The 22,087-nt window shown below is 40.2% G+C and overlaps 1 long non-coding RNA gene across 4 annotated transcripts in view; it reads left to right on the top strand.

Annotated features, from left to right (window-relative positions):
- The window catches only part of LOC141987545 (uncharacterized), a 143,874-nt gene that overhangs the window by 37,078 nt on the left and 84,709 nt on the right, over positions 1-22,087 (top strand). For all 4 annotated transcript variants that reach the window (XR_012639560.1, XR_012639562.1, XR_012639561.1 and 1 more), the window contains exon 2: positions 19,561-19,674. This is a non-coding gene — a long non-coding RNA (uncharacterized LOC141987545). The remainder of the gene's footprint in view (positions 1-19,560; positions 19,675-22,087) is intronic.

The following is a 22,087-nucleotide window of genomic DNA, read 5'->3' as shown; positions in this document are numbered from 1 at the left end:
TTCAGCCAAATGTATCTAAGGGATTAAAGAGAGATTTTTTTCTCGTGTCTCTAATTTAGAATAATAAAGGGCTAGATTGGATAATATCTGTAGAGACCAAAATCCTGTGTTTATCCTTCTGCTCTCTGTACTGCTGAAGAGAGACTCAACCAGCTCAGCAGCTGTGAGACAGATATTTTAAAATTGGGCCTATCCCACTGTGGTCCAGGAGGAAACCTTAGCTGAGCCATCTCTTGGTGGGGAGACTGAAAAGAACCACTTCAGCATCCTTAGTGTCTAGTCCATGCCACCCATTAAATCACCACAAAGTTATGCCCAGCACAGCTATCCTGCATAGCAAATCAGCTAATTGACATGAACTGTGTAATCCAAGTATTAGTCCTGAGCATCAACTGCTGTGAAGAGTGCCTAGCCTACTTCGCAGGAAAGATCCATGACTCTCTTGGTTGACAAAAGCCAGAGAAGAACTGTGCCCACTGCTATTGAAAATTGTCCATGCCTCCTTCAGAGAAGCATGTCTGCCAACTTGCCTGATCCTCAAGAAACCAATATTAGACACAAAGTTAGCCAGCTATATCTCGTTTTCACCACTATTTCCAGATTAAATCATTAAGAAAGTAGTGACAACTAAGCTTCAACAACAGGAAATATCTTTTAAACCAGACTTCAGATGGCCTTGGCAAGACCAAAATGATGCTGGTCAAGAGGGAGATTACTTCAAAAACTGGGACATTATTCTCCCACTCCACTGAAGATATACTCCCCATCTCCCACCACATCTTCATTTATCAAAGGGGTGGTAAACTTAAGGATCACTAAGCCTAGAACATCAGGTAACATCCGTAGTGCAAACCACCATCATCTACCTCAAGCTTACTAGGAAACTGCCCTTGTTTCAAATGAGAACATGGCCACACTGATCCACCCATCTATTGTCTCCATACAGGATCACTGCAGTTCAGGACTTGTCAAGGTGCTTTTTTAAATTAAGTTTGCTTAATTTAAAATCCCACTTTAAACACCCATGTAGACATAGTTTAAACATATTTAACTCAATTTTAGCAGGTCAAGTAAGAGCCTATATAGGACCCTTCAATGGCTTCCAGTTTGTTTCCATTGCCCAATCTTCAAGCCCATCCATGGGTCAACATGCTGTTATGTTTAGAACTGGGTGAATAATGGATTTTTTTAGTTTATTGGCAAACTGAAAAACATTTTGAGTCAAACAAAATACTTCATTCAACCCAAAACAGTTTCGGCAGCATTTGGCCAATAGTTTCAGCAAAAGAAAAAACATTTTAGAAATGTTGAAATGGTTCATTTTGAAAAAAATCTAAGTGAGCTATTTCAAATGGCAATTCAGTTTGGCCCAAATGAAATGTTTTTGGCTTGTCATTTCTCTAAGAAAAAAATCATTTTGGGTCAAAGCAAACCACTTTTTTTCCAGTTCAGCCACTAAACAAACAAAAAAAAAACCAAAAAAACCAACCCCACCCCAATTACTCACCCAGCACTGGCTGTACTGGTGCCACTGCCCTCCTTATAACTTTAAACCCAGTGGGTTAGGTCACACACCTGGGATGTGGGTGACCCAGGTTCAGTTCTCCTCTCTCTCCCCCCGATCTGGAGAAGTACTTGAACTTCAGTCCTGAACATTGCAAGAGAGCTCATTGAGCAATGGAATCTTCTGCTATGGGTCTCAGCCTCTCCTGTTGAATCTGTTCCCCTTGGTATACTTCATAGTAACTGGAGCAGGGATTTGAGTATAACTTATCTTAGGTGTGTGCCCTAACCACCAGGCTATACTGTCATTTTCACTCTTTCCCTGGCCCAATGACCGTTTGTTTTCACCACGAATGACCGTGTTGCCCCTATAAACCAGAGAAGGGGGAAAGAAAAGATATACATGTATAATTTAAATATATCTTAGCCAACATCACTTTGCAGATTTAGTTTACCAAGGAATTGCTATGATGATGGGTGATTTAAAAGTTCCTAAATAGGTAGCAAATTGGAAGTCCATTTATTCATTAAAAAACAAAGTCAAACTCTGACCATGTACTGATGCACTGATCTTCACACAATTTTGCTGCGCTGTGCAGACTACAAATGTATTGCTGCAGAGAAGTCTGTACTAATGAGAAGATATATCATGACTCCTTGGTTATAAGTTAAACTTAATTCTTAACTTTTCACTGTGTTCAACCCAAGATTCATATGCAAAGTAGTTACCATCTGTATAATACAAATCTAGCATGCCACCATCCCTCTCTGCATGCTTAAAATTTGCCAAAAAACCAACAGCAGATTAAAACTTCAAGATCTATATGAATAGTGTCCATATTTTCTGCTTTAATACTTGAAAATCAGAATTAAAATCTTCCCTGATCCTTTCCTTCCTCCCTCCGCATACCACCCCCCCCGGGGTTAATTTCTTGCTTTGTTTCCTGTACCACTTAATTGTGCCTTAACTGGCTTTAGAGTAAATAGTACTTCCTCTTTGTAACTAATAAGATTCACTGTTACTTTTTGGGATGGAATTTCTCTCTCTCTCTACATATTTTATTTTACTAAATCATCATTTCAATCAATTGAATATTTTAATTTGCACACATTATACCATGATCCCGGTAACTATTAAAATGCTAATACATCTTTACATCTTATGAAGGAAATTCCATATAGAAAAGAGTCTTAATTGTAATAGCTTTGCAGCTTAAGATAGGCTTCTCCCTGATCCCTTACTAGAATAGTGTAAAGGCTGATTCCACTAAATATTGAGTCATATGAATACCTGAAAGAAAGAAAATTTGGATGTTAATTACCTGCATAATCTTAATACGTCACTATCAAAATGAGAATTTTTTCTTTCCCACCACTCTAGTAAAATATTGGAAAGGCCCTTCATTTTCGGTTTGTATTTTGTTTAAAATTTCCCAGGAATTTATAAATTTAAATTAAAAATGGGTAAAAAAAGGCATTATGTGCAAAACATGAACTTCATTGTTTTTTGTGTAACTATCAGGGTTAATATTAATGTGAGGATGGAAGGACAGAAAAAAGCAACAAAGAGAAAAGTAAGATTATTCAACGTAATAACAGTTGAATGTTGTGGTTTGTTTCATGAACTGTACATTAACAGAACATACACATATACACACATGCATATCTTCCACTACATTGTCTTACTTTAACAGTCAGCCTAACGCTCACACTTAGACTAATATATTAAAATAAATGCATCTAGCTAATGTAATGAATTAAATATTCTTAACATAATCAGTACGTTCATGTACTTGTGTGGTCCAAAATTCAGGTGAAAGGCAGTAAAAACTGAATAATAGCTTTTGTAAAACCTAGGAATTTGAGAAAAATAAGTAAAAACAGAAAATGTAAATAGTGGTAAAATATTTACACAACACAATGTCATTTTGCCCTGTGGTCTAGTGATGACAATCAAAGTACTGCATATGGTAGATACCTAAACTAAGGGGACAAGTAGGGAAGTGGAACAAAAACGAAATTATGCATGGAAGCAAAAATCGGCAAAAGTAGAGGACAGAGGTGACAAAGGGTGAGTCAATATTATCTTCAATTTTATTGGCTTTTTTGTGTTTAAATCAGGAGGGTTTTTTTTAACTGATGCATTATAGAGAGCATCTACAGGGGCATTTTAAGTATAAGATGAAGGAATTTATTTCCTGTATTTCTAAATTGGGCTGTATTCTCAGATGGAATGAATTGGAAAAGCTCCACTGATTTACACCATCTGAGGATATGGCCCATAATATTGTAATTTATTATGCACGTTGCATTTAGTGACAACCTGTGTTTCGGTAGAGCTGGTCAGAAACAAGAACTTGGATCAAAAGTAGATTTTGAAATGCCAGAATTTCCTGCAGGATGGAAATCCCCCCCAAAATTAAAATTGGAACTATCAAAACATTCTGCTTTGATAATGTCAATGTTATAATTTATATATTATAGAATATTGAAAATAGTTTAATATATAAGTAAACAATTACTTGTAACCATAAAATCTAAACAAAAAAGTTTACTTTATCAAAACAAAATGTTTCAATATTGAAACATTTCATTAGACTCCCCACCCCCATAAAATTTCATCAGAAGTCACATTCCTGTGTTATGTTTGTTTTGATTGTTGTATTTTCCAATGAAAAATTATTACTTGAAAATTTTTGATCTGCTGTAGTTCTCAGCTTTATCATAAACCTTACTTATGTGAAATGAAAGAAAGATGTTCCCCAGTAATAAGTATAACAGTGCTATATAGTAGTAAATTGAATAGACTCACATGTCTTGGAAGATTAAGGTTGCCAGGATAATCAGTGTAGTAATCAGTTCTCAAAAGTGCTTTTGGGGAGGAGGGGGAAGAACAGGGGGTTTACTTTGATTTTCCATTTTATGGGCTCCTAAATCATAACACAACAAGCTACAGGAATGTACGGTAATACACTTTTATATGTGTACTCATGACACGCACCCTGGACTAATGAAGAAAGCTCTGTGTAGGCTAGGTAATTCAGCCTAGCACTTCTACGTAACAGATGCTGCACTAACCATGTGAGAAGTCGAGTGATGAGATTCTGAAGAGGACACACATCGAGAATGTCAGTTTTATGGAGAATTAAAATAATACAATCTGCATAGGAAAGAACCACTCAATCACTCAAATTTTGCATGAGCGTGAAGACAAGAGTCATGAAAAATAAGGCAGAAGGTACAATTGTATTGAACTGATTGTTGAATAGAAGTCTTAACAGGAGATTTTTGGCTGGAACATGTTAATTGATAAAAGTGCTGCAGGGAATGGCAGCATGTCTTTCTGTGCACAGAACTCCTGTTTGTCCATATTAATCCACAATCAGCCAGGGTATTTCCTAATATTGCTCCTAAAGAGTTATAACCACAAATAGAAACTGACTGGCATAAAATTTCTACAGCTAAATTTGAAATTCTGGTCCATGTACCTTGGTTACCATTTAAAACAATCAGTGTTTAACCTCAGTTACCACACTGTAATATTTAATGTGTTGGTCACTGTGGGCAAATTACATTTTAATGGCGACCATTGTATACTGGCCTTCATCCATGCCAGCACTACCAAAAGGTGAAATGTGCCAATGTTTAATCAAAAACAGAGTCTAGAAGAAGAGAAGCTGGCTCACAATGATGGGGAAAGACAGCCAACTACTGTCACACAACTGGGGGAATAAATTAACAGGCTGCCTGCAAAACAGGATTGAACAATCTGAGCCCATGGTGAAAGATGGGAACTTTTTAAATTAATATTTTCTTGGCAGTCAGTAGAGTTAGATAAGAAGAAATATGCATGCATATGAAAACAGCTAACTGCTACAAGTTGTTTACTTGATGTTATGGCTGCAACAGTGCCAACCAGTGCCAGGTATTTCCAAGTTATGCTGACATGCTGTCCTTAACACACCATTGTGAAATGAACAAATAAATGAGAAATTAAGGATCAAGGCTTTAATGTGGAATTTCCTGGCTTTTGAGAGTTTGTGTCAGAGTCATAACATCCTCTGATCAGGAGTTGAACGTCCTCATTTGTTTTGGGCATTTTAGCTTTGGGATATTGTTTGTGCTAAGTGCGTAGAAGGTTGTAAAATATCAATTCTTTACTCATGAGATTCAAGTGATCCATTAGATTAGTCAAGTAAACAATCAGGCAATTTAAAAATATTTACAAAAAGTTATATAACCACCCCATCAGTTATAATTACTTAAAAATACATATTGTATAAGTGCATATTGGTGAAACTCATTGATTTTCTCTTGATTGTGGCCTGAAACCGTAAATCAGCGTACATTTCCTTGAAACTCAGCCTAATTTGGGTCATAGTTTGGCCAAAGCTGACAGAAATTATTATGGACCATGGCTGAGATTTAAGTTGGTTGTAGGTTTAGTTACAGATCATAGAATATCAGGGTTGGAAGGGACCTCAGGAGGTCATCTAGTCCAATCCCTTGCTCAAAGCAGGACCAATCCCCAACTAAATCATCCCAGCCAGGGCTTTGTCAAGCCTGACCTTAAAAATACCTAAGGAAGGAGATTCCACCACCTCCCTAGGTAACGCATTCCAGTGTTTCACCACCCTCCTAGTGAAAAAGTTTTTCCTAATATCCAACCTAAATCTCCCCCTGTGGGGTTGGGAGATTGATTGTTTGTTAGGAGGAATGGCGTGAGCAGGAGGATAATAAAGGATGATTCAGACCCTACAAGTGGTGCACATCGTTAGCCATGATACCAATAGTACATTGTAACTGCAAAGTGCGATGATGGCTACCTTTGTCATTGCTCTCCCCTTCCCTCCTGTTGTTTATCACACACATTGCATCTAGTTAGATTGAAAGCTCTTTGGCTTGGCTAGGGACCATGTCTGTCTTCATATGTATTTGTACAGCACCCAGCACAAAAAGGCTTCAATCCTGACTGAGGTGTTTGAGTCCTACAGCATTACAATAATGAATAATAGTGAGGATGGTGTTTCATGTGGCTCCTGTAAATTGCCAAATCTGAGAGTTAACAAGCAGTTGTTTCTATGGAAACTGATTTATTTCTTGGTTAGCTCAACATGTCTGTCTCATTCTGTACTTGCATGAGAGCTGTTCTGTGATTTTAATTCCACTTCTCTGAGAATCACAAGGAGTGAATTATTCAGCTTGTTTGCAGTAGACCCTGGCAGTGAATAACATGCTTGTCTATCGTAACATACTATATTCATTCAGTTTACAATATTTTCTGACCTGACTATATTTTTGATTCAAACATTAAGGTGCAATAGAGCAATTAAACTTTCCACCTGTGACAGTATGGAAGCCTGTTCACTGCTACTGAAGTAGCAACTGCATTCTTGCCTTACTAGGCATTTTTTCCTTTGTAAAGGGTTGAGTTCTTGTCTCACAGACCATTAATTCTCATTCAGCTGTGTTCTCCATTCCCCTTCTTTAGCTGAGCAAAAAATAATTGTACCCCATGTGGCACCCCAGCTCAAGCATGTGGCAACTGCCCCTTGAAGGCTGTGTGGTTAGGAATTACTGTCATTATTTAAGAGATGACTGTCACTGCCCAGAGGAGCTTATGATGAACTACTTGACAGACACAGGTAAGCTGGCACACACTAGGACAGGGGTGGCCAACCTGAGCCTGAGAAGGAGCCAGAATTTACCAATGAACATTGCCAAAGAGTCACGGTAATACGTCAGCAGCTTGCTACCCGCCTCCAGCACCTCCCGCCCACCCTCTCCTCCCTCCCCACACCTCCCGCCCGCCAATCAGCTGTTTTTTAGTGCGCAGGAGGCTGTGGTGGGGAGCGGGGAGGGCATGGCAGGCTCGGGGGAAGGGGCAGGGACCCTGGGGGAAGGGGCGGAGTGGTGGCAGGACCTGGGGCAGAGCAGGGGGTTGAGCAGCGAGCACCCCACAGCACATTGGAAAGTTGGCATCTGCAGCTCCAGCCTCAGAGTCAGCACCTAGGCAAGGCGCCCCATATTAACCTCTGAAGAGCCGCATGTGGCTCTGGAGCCACAGGTTGGCCACCCCTGCACTAGGAGAGCCAGAAAAAGTGTTAATTTATTTTTATTTCTTTCATGACTGGCTAGGGCTAACCACCTAATGGAATAAATGAACCAGTGTTTCTGAACTTTACCAAGTTGACAGTCCCTCATTTGAACTCCAAAATTTTGGTGCCCCTCTTCTATTTACTATAAAAATAAGAGTAAAAACATACCAATGATAAGCCTATATAAAACAACTACCACTACTTTTGACCTCACAAACATTGAAGGTTTTAGCTACCTTGATGTTATGCTGGTAATTTTATTTTCTTTGATTTAGAATTGTAACAACATTTAATGCCTTGCAGCTAATGCTAATTTGTGCCAGGGCAGAGCCCCGGCACCTCTAGGCATGGCAGTTCACAGCCCTGGCACCTCTGGACTTTCTGCCTCTTATGAAAGTAAAAGAATTGCTTGATCCCCAACACCTCTTTCATTACAAATTAATCACTGCTTGAAGTGCCCTTACTTCCAATAGGCTTTTATGATCTCCCTAGAGGTCATGGTCTACCACCTGAGAAACAATACAGTAAAGAATTTGAATGAAAAGGTGAGAGTGGGAGGTCATTCTATTTGAGGAAACCTGTATTAACTGTAACAGTACAAACTCTCAAGAGACTTATAAATTCTTGTTACAAGAAAGCAAGAAAATCTCTTATGACTACTTGGTAAGAGACAAAATATACATGAATACAGGACTGATGGCATAACAGCAGACCATACAAACGGTACACTTGCTAGCAGCTGGAAAATTAGGGATAAAATGATCCCTTGGGACCCAATTTAACACCAAAAGTCTATCAGGCTGTAATAGCAAGGAAACCGATACAAAGCAGCCAAAGCTCACAAATACTAGCTTATGTGTTGCCAAAGCAGAAAGATTTTTGTTTAAATGGTCCCTGATGGTTAGCAGCTTCAATTTCTAGTATAATCCCATTTAAATTAAGTACAATTTAACATAAGGTAGATAATTTCCTAGGCTGTGGATCCACTGCCATGTCTTGAAGTTGTGTAACTGAATGCACCTCAATTTACAAAGTTTCCCCTGCTAATCTGGCTGTTTCAAGTAGCACAAAAACAAATGTCTGTAGCTGGTAATTTTTCTGATAACATTGTTCAAGAAAAAGGAAGAGCACAGAGTTCTGTCAATGAGATATACATTAGTCCCTTAGTATTTTAGTGATTAAGATCTTTCTTAACAAATAAAACACTACTTGTTTCAGGTGGTTGAAGTTTCCTGTAGGAGAAAAGAATGGTTGAAAGATCAATGAGATCTTTATGCGATTCATGAGAAAAAAAAAATCAGTAAATTAGAAATAAAAGTATACCACCTGTTTTTAGTGATTTAGCTTAGTATTTGTAAGGTGATGTTTACCAGTCATTAAAGGCAAAGCCATTTTAAGACTTTAAATCAGTATGCATTCCATGATGATAACAGAATAGAGGCATTTGCAATACTGCCAATGTGCATGGTTAAAGTTTCATCCAGGACATTTATCTGGCAGGAGGTTCACACTATGTAAGGGACTGATTATGTCAAATAAGAACACAATACAGTGCATTTTCACAGATCAGTAACAAGCCCTTAAATATCTTTTTAATATTGTTGGGACAGATGTGATGAAGATGACAACTTACTGAAGTAAAATATGTGACGTGGGATTAGAAAGGGTGATCTTATATTGCCAGCTACATTATACCCAAATCAAAAACCCATAAACTTCATCAGGGAACTTATTTACACAGTCATTGTCACATTGTCATAGCTATCGCTCTTCAGATATCCTTTTCACATATGAAGGGTGGGAGTCAGTTCTCTCTTCGGGCTAAGTACAACTCCCATTAAAAATAGTAGGAGTTAGATCACTTGTATGTTGGGAGAGTCCCAGACGAGAGTCAATAACGGTACTTACTGGACATAGGCCCACTTGGTTGAGGTCATTGATTCTATTTAATGACATCCACAAATGTGTTTAAAGAGTAAAATTCACATATGTAGTAGCTTTGGGAATTGTGTCTTTGGAGAGCTGCTGGCTCACAAAAGGTACTCAAACCCAGCTGCTTTTTCTGGCATTCTGCAAGCAGAGCTATGCTTGTGAATTATAAATCTGGCTGCTGCTTTGGAAATCAGAAGTCTTGTTCAAAAGTGTAAATGCTTTTTCGATAGAAAAGCCTTGGAATACAGTATTCTGTGTCTACATCTATTTCAGTAACTCACAATTGGAGTCAGTTCCTTTCCAGCTCCTCAAACCATGACAATAGTAATTATCCTCCTTCAGACTATCTCCGCCATGATGCTTACAAAAGTCAACAACGGCTAAGCAGTTGGCATGCTATGACCACTGCTTATTTTAATGATCAGTATCTGCTCTCTGTTGCCTATGCTCCCCCTCTGTTTGTTGCATCCTACTGTTGTCTCATTACTGTAAGCTCTTTGGGGCAAGGTCTGCCTTTTTGTTGTGGGTCCACAGTGCCTAGCCAATAGGGTCACAACTCCTGATGCAAGCTGCTAAGATATAGCTACAGCTGGAAAGGTGGATGGAGATTAATCTAAACACTAACCTAAATGAAACACTAAGTGGAATGGTCTGTTGTAGCTTATAAAAGAACCCACTCTCTTTGCGCACTTGATTCATCTGAGGAGTTACTTTATTTATCTTGTAATTTTTATTATGGTCCAATTAAAATCACTGTAATTAAAGCATATTTGATTTAGTGGATTTCAGAAGCAAGATCAATCTGCATAAGAAATGGCCCGGAGGGGCTTTGATATGGCCCACTCCAACCTTTTGTGGCTGAGGTTTAGAAGCCATGATTTAGCATTTGAAAGGGTCTGGGGGAAAAGTTGAAAAATTTTCTGGAGTTGTTTACAGTACAACAGGGAAGTTTGTGTGTGCGCACACATACCCACACATGCTTTTTCAGGAGTGCATTGCCTGCATTGATTGAAATGTTGTACATAAAGCAATTAACTAATCCTAGTTACTCCCTGCTTCGTGTGGTAACTTTATTAATTGCTCTAAACACAGACTCAAGTGGGTGGAGGACCTGGCCCATAGACTTTCAGTTGGATACTTTTCAGAGTGGTAGCCATGTTAGTCTGTATCAGCAAAAACAATGAGGAGTCCTAGTGGCACCTTAGAGACTAACAAATTTATTTTGGCATAAGCTATAATGGGCTAAAACCCACTTCATCAGATGCATAGAGTGAAAAATACAAGTCTTTTTCAAAAATTCTTTGCCACTTAGAATATTTTGGCCTAAGTCAGTGGTTCTCCACCAGGGGTCTGCATACCCTTGTGGGTATGCAGAGGTCTTCCAGGGGCTACATCTAGATATTTGCCTAATTATACAACAGGCTACATAAAAAGCAATAGCGAAGTCAGTACAAACTAACATTTTATACAGACAATGACTTGTTTATACTTTTCTATATATTATACACTAAAATGTAGTACAATATTTATATTCCAATTGATTTATTTTATAAATTAGTGGGTAAAAAAGAGAAAAGCAGCCATTTTTCAGTAATAGTGTGCTGTGACACTTTTGTATTTTTATGTCTGATTTTGTAAGCAAGTAGTTTTTAAGTGACTTGAAACTTGGGGACACAAGACAAATTAGATTCTTGAAAGGGGTACAGTAGTCTGGAAAGGTTGAGAGCCACTGGCTTAAGTGACCTACCCGCAGTGACTGACGGACAAAGCCTAGAACAGAACCCTCGAATTCTGGTTTCCATCTGAAAACCAGTTTCTCTCTCCCTGTTTATATCTCTTCCTCTGTAGATCATTCCTAAGAATGTTGACTTCTTAGTTATGTTCTGTTTTTCTTCAGCTATATATAATATATATTAATCCTTTCATTCCTTTGGAATCAGCATATTGATGAAGCAACAGCAACCCCTTTTTGATTTGGCATAACCTCACTCATTTGACAAAATGAGTTCATTTTATAAGCATTTACAGAGGAGCAATATTTTCTTCTGATCCCACTATTTATAGCACTCACTGCTTTCTGTACAATTTATTCTGTAAGGTAACATCATGATGAATCACAGATTGATTCTTCTGTGTAAAATACCATTACATTTATATGTCCTAATAAAATAAAAAATTGCATTTATGAGTTTTCAAAATATATACTCTCCCTAAATTGCTGGATGAAATGAGCTGAATAGCTGATAGATCTGCTCTCTGTTGGCATAGTTGTTTTCGGTTGCATAACTGTTCCTGAGACAGACTATATAGTACCTGAGATCCCTAGCAGTGGAGTTACATCAGCACATCCAACTTGGCAGTATGATGTTACCTTGTCCCTTATAATGAGTAACTGTCATTCTAAGAGCAAAACGTGCACTGTTGCCTTTGCTTCACTGCTAAAAAAAGGTACATGCTTTACCTCGGGATAACTAACACTCATGAGCTTTAGTTTTACCCTGAGACAAGCTTGCTAAGGTCAGCCCTTGAAGGAGTTTTAAGGCTGTTTATGCACAATAAACTTAAAGTGCCTGATTTTACCTCAGGATAGCTGATGCATATTGGTTACCCTGAGGTAAAAGTGTACCTGTTTAGCAGTGAAGACAAGGTCTTGTTTGCCAAATATCTCACTCCACGGTGAAAGCTATAATAGGTTACATAGTAAGGGCAAGTAAATAACACTCAGTAGAAGAAATATAGTTAGAAGAGGCAGAAGCTACCGTATTATTAACAGAAGGCATATTGACTAAAGCAAAAGCAGCTTTATGGGAGGGGGATTATATCTGAGTTTCTCCTTAAATAAGAATGGCAGTGATTTCTAATCCCATCAAGCACTAAGAGGCTGCCCTTGTGCACATCTTTGTACAACAGTATGACTAACTCGGAGGTGTGCAGTAGGGTGAGCATGATGCTATACCTTGGGGGGCAGAGGCAGACTTTAAAGGGAAGTGTACTCAGCCGCAGCATTTATTACACCTTTCCAAAAAAGATGCAGTATGTGCTTTCCCAAGCACCAGAATCCAGGGACACATGCAGAAATGGTTTCCGGCCCACACCCCATCCCAGCTTCTGCCTAGCACTGAACACATCCAGTCTCCCTCCTATGGCAGGTTTAATGAGAAAGAGCAAGCCCTTTTCCCTGTAGCAGAGTCGAGAAAGTGATTGCATGGTACAGCAGAAGTTTTGGGGTCAGGTTCTGATCCATGGTGCACTCTAGGACGGGAGCCACCTAAACTAGTCAATGGGAGATGCTGACGAGAGGGATGTGTGCTAAGCCCTGCCCCTCCCATGGAGATAGGGACTAAACTGGGGGTTGTAGGGAAGTGCCTATGCCTCCTGAGTGGTCCATGAATGGGAACCAGCTGCCTAGAGTCAGGTTTAGGCTCATGTAGGAATGAGCTAGGCACCCACCATGCTCCATGCAAAAATGGCCAGAGGAGGAGAAGGTGGAGCCTTTCCTATAATTTTGGTTGGGATGTAGGAGACCCTGGTTCAGTTCCCACCCCCCTACCAGAGGCGCAAAAGGGAAAGCCCTGTTGAAATCTTATCTCAGGAGAATGCTGTAACCACTGAGCTATGGGATATTCTGATAATCTTCTGCTGAAGTATTTACCCACAGTGGAATAGTCATTAGCCAGAGGGCAGTGGGGGGAGGGAGAGACTCTAGTCCAGTGGTTTGGGCACCCAACTGGGAGGGGGAGACACTGGGAGGAGACCCTCTGCTCCAATCACACTTTCATTATTTATCCAGAGTGCAACAGCTTCCAATGGAGAGTTTGAGGGAGCCCCTTCCCCCCCCCCCATCGGAATACCCCATAGCTCAGGTGAGTGTTCTAAGGTGGGTGGGTGGTGACAGCAACACTACCTGTTGATGCCTCTGCCAGGTTTTAAATGGGGTCTGCTCCAGTAGATGTGCTCAGAGGCCACCTGCCAGATCAGGTCCACATGCAACTTAGACTAATAGCTGTCTTCCCCCACTGTGAATTGTTCTGGGGCATAGTTAGGAAATCGGCATCAGGATACCTAGAGGGAGAGAGCTGTGCACATACCCAGAGATAGAAACACAGGTGCCAAATGAATTTAGCTGCCTACTCCCGCTGAACGCAGTTTTTGTGGATCGCAGTGGAGCCAAAACTGGGTTGTAGGCACCTATGTAATTTTGTGGTTATGATGTAATGCATTGCAACAAGACCTGCAGTTGCTTTCAGAGTTTTGAATAGAAATGAAAAAGAAAGTACTTTTAAAAAGAGATGAATGTCATCATTAACGCTTCTACTAAATGCAACTTAGTCCTTCTTGGTTCTTTCATTTGCTAGTGCTTTAATAAGGTGGTACTAGGTCATCTTATCTTTTAGCATTAAAATAGCTTTTAAATTAGTTGTTTGGAAGATACACAGGGGAGCGGGGAGGAGCAGCAGCTCTAAAATTAACACAGACCCTTTGAAGTGGAAATTGCCTAATAAAAAATTATCCATGATAACAGAGGATTTGAAGAAAGTGAGAATACATTAAGGAAGCGCTTTTTGAAATGCTGAAGCATATGGGCACCCTCTGAAATAGATTTTCATTACTACAGCATGTCAACACATCTTGTGTTCACTTAGCCTGCTTTCCTATGTTATTATATGTGTGTTTGTTTTAAAATGGTTAATTACATGGTGAGAGAGATAGGGTTTGACTCACTGCTGTGGCGCCTCCTGTTGGCAATCCTGGGAATTAGCTTAGTTCACCAGTGCACCCTCATCTGGTGACATCTTGCCGCCATCACATCTACTCCAGGAAGCATGTTGTTCCAAAGAACACAGCGTCCTCTTCAGGATACAACCCTCTGGCTGCATTACACTCATTTCTCCCCCCTTCTGGGGGGAATGGCAGTCCACTGTCTAGCCCAGAGCCACATGCGGCTCTTCAGAAGTTAATATGCAGCTCCTTGTATAGGCACCGATTCCAAGGCTGGAGCTACAGGTGCCAACTTTCCAATATGCTGGGGGGTGCTCACTACTCAACCCCTGGCTCTGCACAGGCCCTGCCCCCACTCTCCCCTTCCCACACCCTCCCCTGAGCCTGCCATGTACTTGCTCCTTCCCCTTCCCCAGCCTCCTGCACACCATGAAACAGCTGACATTCAGGGAGGGAGGGGGAGGTGCTGATTGGCGGGGCTACCTGTGGGTGGGAGGCACTGGGAGCAATGGGGAGCTGCTGACGTATTACTGTGGCTCCTTCTCAGGCTCAGGTTGGCCACCCCTGGTCTAGCCACTTCCTCGGTGGCAACTGAGGGGGGAACCGAGGCCCGCCCACTATTCTGGGTCCCAGCCCAGGGACCCTGTAGACAGCAGCCATGAACTGCATCCCCTCCAACCCCTCAGTCTACTTCCCTGGGCCACTTCCTCACAGCCCCAGCACCTTCTCTGCCCTTGTCTCAGGGCCTCAGCATGCCAGTCATCAGCCAGTAGCTCACACTCGCTCTCCTGAGCCTGCCCAGCACTGCTCTGTCCAAGGTGCTAGCTGCTCTTCTGCCTGCAAGGCAGGCAGGCAGGCAGCCAGTCGTCGTCGTCCTCCTCGGACGTCCTCCTCCTCCTCCTCCTCCTCCTCCTCCTCGTCGTCGTCGTCGTCGTCGTCATCCTCCTCCTCAAGCTCCAGGGAATGACTGACCTGCTGTGCCCTGTGGCTCTTCTTATACAGGCCTGTCCAACCCTGATTGGCTGCTCCTCGGAGCCCTCTCCAATTGACTGTCTCCTGCACAGCCTCCCTAAGGTTCCATTAACCCTTTATGGGCTAGTGAGGGGCTGACGCCACATCACAGTGTGAATCAACAATCTTCATGAATCCCTTTTAGGATTAGTAAACTATCCTTTAGCTGACACAGCAGGTGTCCTATACAGTCAACAAGAGGGGTCTCTTGCTTCCAGTTGTATCAGATTAAAAATTATAAGCAGCAATAAATGTGACTGCCAAAGTGCCTACAACATTTCTCAAGGATCAGATTATTCTGGGATTTCAAGGTTTCAGATGCTTATGAATCAATCACTTACTGCACATTTCAGAGCAGGGAGGGGCATTTAATGGAAATTTTCCCCCTGTAAATAATTGCTTTCACTTCATGCCACTATCAGGCATTGTTTTTCAGATCACCGCAATGTTTTTCTTCTTGGTATAATAGGTTACAATGGGCTTCATTTCTATTCTGAACAAGTGTCTCCCAACCGTAATTAACAAAAAGTGACAAGTTAGCAATAGGAATGTATTGGGCTTAGACAGTTAAATATGCCAAACATGTTTGGGGTTTTCCCCTACATACTTCTCACCATTGCTCTTATTATAGTTGCACAAGTGCAGACTCCCTCATACAGACACACTGCACTGGTGCAAAATGGAGCTTGGGTTGGTGGGACTTACACCTTGTTCCAGTATATTTTGCTCACACTGTAGAGAGGCAATAAAAAGGGGGTTTCTTGTAGAGAAAAATAGTCCAGTGGTTAGAGCACTAACCTGGCACTCAGGAGATCAAGGTTCACTTCACTGCTCTGTCACAGATTTCCTGTGTGACCTTGGGCAAGTCACTTAGCCTCATGTTACAGATGGGAAACTGAGGCACAGAGAAGCTAACCTCACAGGGGTCCTAATGCATTAAAAGATTGTGAAGAGTTCTATTACCATGGTAATGAGGGTTATAGCAGTACTTAGGATGGAGGAATAGCGACGTTAATAATTTCTGTGTATGGATCACATGAGTAAGAGTTGAGGCTTGAGAGTATGTGGGACAACCCCCACTTGCTAAAAATCTTTCCTGATTTCCATGAAAAACTAGAAGGGTGCTTCAAAACCCACAGACTGTTTGCCCAGTGCCAAGCATAAAGGGGCCTGACCTCTAGATGCTACTGTAATAAAAATAAGTCAGTGGAAAGACTTATTAGAGTTGGTCATAAAACAGAATGTCCATTTTGTGGGTAATTCTGACATTTCCAAATTTGCTTTTGTTCCAAGTTTTAGAAGTTGAAATTATTGGAATGCCAGATTTAAAAACCAAAATGTTTAGTTTTGATAAGGTCAAAATATTTCAGTAATGTCAAAATAATATAAAAATAATATTTATATCCATTTAAATGAATATACTATAAAAGAAAAAAATTGAATTGATGAAGTTAAATGAAATGTCTTGACATTATCAAAATGGAACAAGAAAGTCAAAAGAATTCATTTAGACTTTTTCCTGTTGAAATGGACATGTTGCCCTCTGTGCACAAGAAATACTCCGCAGACAGTTTCAGTAACTGTGCAAGTTTGCTCATGCAGGCAGCCAGACTCTCTGCCCACCTGGATCCAGGCTCTTGGCCTTGCTTCAGCCCCTTCAGGCTACTGACAAGCCAACTCAACCAGTCTCCTGAGTGGGATGGGGGCCGGAGAGTACCCCTGTCCTGCAGTAATTGCCAGCTGTTAGCACAGCAATTGGGATCCATAGGCACCTTGGCACAAAAATTAGAGCAGCTCCGAAACCGAAACTCACACAGTCCCGGGTTTGGAGAGCTACAAGAAGTGACAAAGCCACATTCTTTCCATTCTCATCTGGTCTTGTATTAGACACAGCTCAGTTAGATCAGAGAATGTGGTCCCTGGTGTTTATTCACATATTTAGACTTTTACTTTTGTAGTGCCTAGGTCTATGTGCTTATTACAGCAAAACTCACCAGTATCCCCAGTCACAGGCACACTAAGACTTTCAAGTCACAATCCCACCTCTAAATCAAAAGTCTGTGTTAAAACATGTGGGTGGTATGTGGCGGGGGGGGGGGGTTGATTTGCAGCATCCCTAGAAGACTAACAAATCCAAGTTCCTGCAGGCATATTGCTAAAGCAAATTCTAAAGTGAAAGGATAGCAGCTCCCTCCCTTAGAAATAGAGGGGGTCCCACTTGAGAAACATTGTCAGTTACAAGTAAAACAAATTGCCCAAGAGAAAGGCTGACTCACTAATAATGTGGCAAAATGCCTACCCTGCCATCATTTCACAATCTAGCTCTACAGTTACATAATTTCTTTAGGCAATATAAAATATAAGGCCAGACTCTTAACTGTTGTAACTCAGTGTAGATCCTGTGTGATCTTAGTGCTTTACACCAGCTGTTGTTCTGGACCTGTATGTGGGGGAAATGACCACAAAAAAAAAAAAAGAGTTGTGTGGTAAATACTCTAAACAACAAGAAGAAAGTAGAGTCTAAATGCTTTACACTCTGGAACACAAATGCTACTGGAATGCAGATAATACAAGTAATTCATAATAAAACTAAACATGGATCACTTTTGAAAACAATTTAAAAGACTGTGCGAGATATGTAATCTGATCTCAAAGCATTTTAAGAAAAATCTCAGATCTGACAAAAATTGTTTGCATCCTGCACCACTAAAGTTGTAACAATATAAAACCTCTGATCTTGAATCAGGGATTTTTGGCTTTATTTTGTTTTGTTAAGTCGAATTATATCTTTTGATTTTTAAAAAGACTTTAATTCAGAATTGGTTTTGACTAACACTGTCTTTTTTTACATCCAGACTTTTAGATCCCATCACATGACAAAATGGAAGACCATTTCATGACCTAGCATTAAAGTGCTCCTTTTTTACCAAATTCCTTCCTAGTGAAAAAGCAACCTGCTTTTCAGATTGAAAAATAATGACACACCAGTGTAGCTCTGTAGCATATCAAAGGGGAATGTTCCCACATAACATCAGCACACTGTTGCTAAGTTAATGTAGAATCAAGTCTCTAATTACCACAGTCAGTCTTAAACAGTATCAAGCAGGAGCTGAAGACGAAAGAGGGAGGCCATGTTGGAGGCTAAGGGACTACTGCAGCCCGCCTCCAAGAGAACATCTCACATTAATAACTAGGACTGTGCAGAGGATGTAAATTTTGTTTTGTGAAGGATATCAAGATTTCCAATTTTGAATGACGTCAAATTTTTGAACTCACCCCAAAAATGTAAAAATTCTCCACAAAGTAAAATTCTGAAAAAACTACTTTGTTTTGATTTCCACTTTTAAAAATTTGTATTACAACATAATAAAATAAACTAAAAATTGGAAACAAAAAAATTTCAGCATGAAAATCATTTTAAAAACATCAAAACAGGACATGTTGAGAGTGTCAGAACTTTCCCCCCAGTTTTCGTCTGAAACAAAATTCCAAAGACATCGACTCCATTTCACAAAGCATTTGGATATTGAGAGAGCTACATATTCTAACGGAATGTGTTTCCGTCAAAGTTTCTCCAACCAGCTCCATGAATAATGCTTTCCTGTATGACCAATAGTTCTATTGTACTTTACATTTTCAAAGCACTGAAGAGTCATGAACTAATGAATCCTTACCGCCCATAACATAAGGAACACACATGGGAATTTGCCATTTTATAATTTAATTTTAAAAGACAAAGGCTGAGTTGTGGCTTTGTCATAAGCCTAGAATAATGGGCTGCACCATACTATGCAGACCAATGACTTGAATGTAACTCATGAAGTCACCATCTGGTCACTGGTTCCCTTCTTGTTACAGGTAGGAGGCAGTCTACAGCAGCCTTCTATGTTGGTTGGAGCATGGGATGGGGGGCAAAGCCAAGGCTCCACTTATTCCTCTCCCCTGATCATCTGGGATGAAATATAGTAGCCTTGAAGAGCTGTTCTCCCCTGTCCCCATATTGCCATCAGCAATATAAACTCCCGTTCATGCACGAGTGGCCAGAGCCATGGTTATGCCCAAAGTATATTCAGTTACACTGCATAGAGAGTCATTCTTTAAAGTTAAAAATAGAGTGCATGGATTCATTTTGAGTAGACACATGTGTACCACGCTCCTTGGTCACCGATCCAAAGCTTGAAAATGGGCTATAGGATATAAATATTTTTTTCTATACTGCAGAATAATTGTTGGTTCTGTATTTACATGTTCTCTCAACTGCTGCTTGTGTGTTTCCCTTTGAAATATTTTCCCCCAGAATAACAGAGATGTGCCCAAGCTGTACAAGTTGGATCCAGATCCAGATTTTAAACACCACAGGGTTTGTGGATGTCGAGATCCAAGATTTTGGTTTGCTACAGGGATGGAGGAGGTCAGTTACAAATTTTGTATCTAGATCTGGGTTCGAGTGTATTGGTGTTTGGATTTGGGGACTTGGTTCTCAACTTAATAAAAGTATCTTTTAGTAGAGATGTTAAAAATGTGTCATTGGTTCAAAGGATAAAGCAGATCTGAAGAAACCATTGACTTCAACAGGCTTTTGATTCTGGCCCCAGAGCTTGAGCATGGGAATAGAGAAGTAAACTCTCTTCAGCCTCTCTCTCCTGTGGTCTTAACTCTCTCCTCCATATTTTCAATGTATTATTTCCAGGCCTTCTTACTTCACCTTTGGGTCACCTGTCTCTCTCTGTATAAATTGGTAATACTGGAAACAGTAAGGCCAACTTTAACAAGAGAAACCCTAGTTAGAAAAGGACAACTCATTAATGAAATTCACAACAAAGGTTGTCCTATAACGTGCACAGTGGAATGATTCAGGGATGTACCCAAGGTGGATTCCCTGCTGCTTCAACTGAACTTTGATTTCCTTTTTTACTGCATTTTGACAGGTTCTTCCTACTCTTTCACAGCATTTTTGTTGTAGTTCCTTTGTTAATTGGGGGGGGGAGGGGTTAAAGTACACACATTATCTTTAAGGTATTCCATTCACCAGATTGTAATGCAAGAGAGCAGCTGAGCTGGTCAGAAAATGTGGGGAAAAGTCAGCGAATTTCAGAAATGTTCATTTCTGGTTTTTTGTCAAAATTTCGATTCAACCCTTACCCCTCATGGATAGTGAGCAAGGAGACTTGAGGTCCACTACTGTTGAGAATTAACTCTTCCCTATGTGAATGCAACATGAGTGGCATTCAAGGTGGACAAGTCTTTTCTCACTTTGGAAGCAGAGGAAAAGTCAAAAGAAGTGATTCCCAGACTTATCCTTACAGCCAAATGTCCAGTGATCAGAATAAGCAAATGCAAACACATTGAGTGAAATCCGGTTCTCACTGAAGCCAATGGACATTTTGCAATTGACTTCAGTGGGACCTGGATTTAATCCATTGGCTTTTAATCAATTTATGTTTGATCCATATAGACAAGCTATCACACGTAGCAGAGATTAATAAAAATTAAATTCCACTATACACAAATATTTCAAATAGAAAATATTACACCTTATATTTTAGTTCCTTATTGTAGTCTTACCAAAAAAAAAAAAGTTTCTATTGTTTTCTTTGCTCTTATGGAGTAATTTTCTTTTACTCTACTCTGGAAATCTCTTTCAAATATTCATTTCAATATGTAAAGAAATAATATAATCTTTTCCTCCTTTTCTGCTCATCCTTGTCAATGACAGTCCCCCCCCCCTTACCATCTACTGTAATGTGTCCATTTATTAATATTATTGTAATGATAAGAAAGCCAATTAACAATTCTATGACAAAAGGATGAAAGGACTTTGGATGTGATATTGTTCATAATAGCAATTCCCCTTTAATTAAATAGATTTCATTTGTACAGCTAAATTACTCTACACGGACAGAGCCCCATTGAAGGCAGCGTGGGTCTATGTGGATGCAGAACCCTCTGTGCAGATAACTTGCACTATTGGGGCCCTAATTTGAGAATTATATTCCACATTCCTTTACTCCCCAGACCTACTCCACTTTCCGCCACTCGCCTCTTGGATTTTGGAGCCATGTCCTTCTCCTTATCTCAAAGGCCCCTCTCGACTCTGAGACTTTTCTGTATTTAAATAGATTTTTTTTTTAAGGCTCCTCTCCCAAACCTCTTTTCTTCCCTTCAACTGCATCACCCTTCTCCTCCTCTGGCCTCACTTCCTTCACTGCTTCTCTTTTCACTCGTAACCCTAGCCACTCATCACACTTCTGTCAAGCTCAGTTAGGACTCAGTCCTGCAAGATACTGAGCACTCTGATCCAATCCAGCAAGTCCCTTGAATACATGCTTAATTTTAAGCACATGAATAATCCCACTGAAGTCAGTGTTCTTAAAGGTAATCATGTGTTTCAATGCCTTGCTGGATCAGACTATAGTACTCAATATCTTGGAGGTTCAAGCCCTTCTTGCTCTGATCCCACAAGCACAGTTTTGTTACTGGATTCCAGATTTATTTGAATGAGTTCTTCTATCCCTAATTAACGTAATAAGAAGCTGGATCTTGCCTTTAAAACATATTAAGCAACCTATTTAGGTCATTACAGATCAGTAACTAAAAGCAACTCATATAATGGACTCTTGGAGTGGTTAATTATTAGGGTGGATGCCATCACAGACTTTTTGCCAAGCATCCTCAAACGTGCAGCATGCTAATGAAACCAAGCAGAGTTACTGTTATGTTATGACTTTCAAATAATACACTCCAATGTTCCACCCCATCATGGAGTGTTTGGATAACACCTTTTCACAAATCAACATCCATCGATTAATCATTTTTCTCTGTCT

This window comes from Natator depressus, chromosome 5, assembly GCF_965152275.1.
Source record: "Natator depressus isolate rNatDep1 chromosome 5, rNatDep2.hap1, whole genome shotgun sequence".
Lineage (NCBI taxonomy): Eukaryota > Metazoa > Chordata > Testudines > Cheloniidae > Natator > Natator depressus.
This window is presented reverse-complemented; position numbering and strand designations above follow the sequence as displayed.